We start from the raw sequence: 2,052 nt of genomic DNA on the forward strand, positions 1-2,052 counted from the left end.
ACTAGTCTATGATATTCTCCAACGATCCTATCGCTAGAAGCTACTAAGCTTATGGTGCTCAAAGATGATACGATTGTACTAAGTCTCTCATACGATAATCCTCTAAACATAGAATGTAATGAATGCCGATAGTAAAAAGGCTAAAGTTAAATTATGAGCTTCTATGTATATGCGCCCATGAGTGGCTATTGTGAACCCCGAGCTTATATAGCCGGGTAGAATATAGTGAATATGTATGTATATCTATATATGATGATACGCACGCACCACTGCAGTTGGGTACGGATAACACTGAGCCTTGGTAGGGCCAGGTATGTATGACACTAAGCCTAGGTAGGGCTAGGTATGTTAAACACCGAACCTTTGTGGTCGGGTATGCTATATAAATGTTATGTATATGACATCAATATGAGTATGAATACGTTAAGAATATGTAAATGCCAAGTAAAGTCTATGTATATGCAATGTATATGATATGAGTATGAGTATGGAAGGAAATATGAATACGGATACGAAAATGGATACGAAAGGTGAATGAGCACGGTTATGAATGTATGCACACGAATACGCAATAGAAATAGAACGTCCCTATGGAAAGAAATTAAGTGTTATGACGATGGTGCTATTATCTCCCATCTTACATTATTTCATATGTTATCTATTATGCTTTCATATTGATATTGATCATGCTTTACATACTCAGTGCATTCTTAGTACTGACGTCCTTTTGTTTGTGGACGCTGCGTCATGCCCGCAGGTGGCCAGGGAGACAGACTTGATCCATAGCTAGATTTCTCAAGGACTACATAACGGAGCTCCATTTCATTTGAAGCTGCAGCTTTTGGTATAGATTCTTTTGTGTACATATTTATGGGCACGGCAGGGTCCTGTCCCACCCATATGTTACGATATGACGTGTTCTTCTTAGAGGCCCGTAGACATGTGTATATGGTTAGATATGTTTGGCCTTGTCGGGCTATATTGTGAGATATTATTTTGATAGCCTTGTCGGCTTATGTACATTTATATGGGCATGGTTCTTAATGATGATATAGATGTGTTGTTGCCCAACGAGATATAGAATAATGATGAATGAAAAGCATGATTTAGCTATGTGGCTCACCTAGATATGATGTGAAAGTATGTTAAGGGGTGCCCGGGTGGGATAGCACCGGGTGCTCGTCGCGGCCCTCCGGTTGGGTGGTGACAGATTGTGAGACTCCATGGTTTTCCGATATCCATTATTACAGATAGAGGAGTACAATTTACAGCCAAGTTCTAGAAATCTTTCCAAGAAGGTCTAGGTACTCAAGTGAAGCTCAGCACGGCGTTTCATCCATGGCTGATGGACAAGCCGAACGTACTATTCAGACTTTGGAGGATATGCTAAGAGCATGTATTCTAGATTTTGGTGGTAGTTGGGATGACCACTTGCCCCTAATCGAGTTTGCATATAATAATATCTATCATTCCAGTATCCAAATGGCTCCGTATGAATCTTTATATGGAAGGAAGTGCAGATCTCTAATTGGATGGTTCGAAATAGGAGAAGTGCAATTAATAGGCCCTGAGTTGATTTAGTAAGCAGTAGAAAAAGTTAAGGTGATCCGAGATCGATTGTTGACAGCCCAAAGTCGCCAAAAATCTTATGCGGAGAACCGCCGACAAGATTTAGAATTTCAAGTGGATAATTGGGTACTCCTGAAAGTGTCGCCAATGAAAGGGGTGATGAGATTTGGTAAGAAAGGAAAGCTAAGTCCTTGATATATTGGACCCTATAAGATTATTCGCAAAGTGGGTCAAGTAGCTTATGAATTGGACTTGCCTTCAGAGCTTGAACTAGTCCATCCAATTTTTCATGTCTCTATGCTCCGTAAGTGTGTTGGGGACCCTACAAAGATCGTACCAATAGATGATGTCCAAGTGACAAAAAAGCTAGCCTATGAAGAGGTGCCCATTGCCATATTGGACAGGCAAGTACGAAGACTTCGGAATAAGGAAGTGGCTTCAGTTAAGGTCTTGTGATGAAATAACAACCGAGAAGAGATGACT

This window comes from Lycium ferocissimum, chromosome 6 (assembly GCF_029784015.1).
Source record: "Lycium ferocissimum isolate CSIRO_LF1 chromosome 6, AGI_CSIRO_Lferr_CH_V1, whole genome shotgun sequence".
NCBI lineage: Eukaryota > Viridiplantae > Streptophyta > Magnoliopsida > Solanales > Solanaceae > Lycium > Lycium ferocissimum.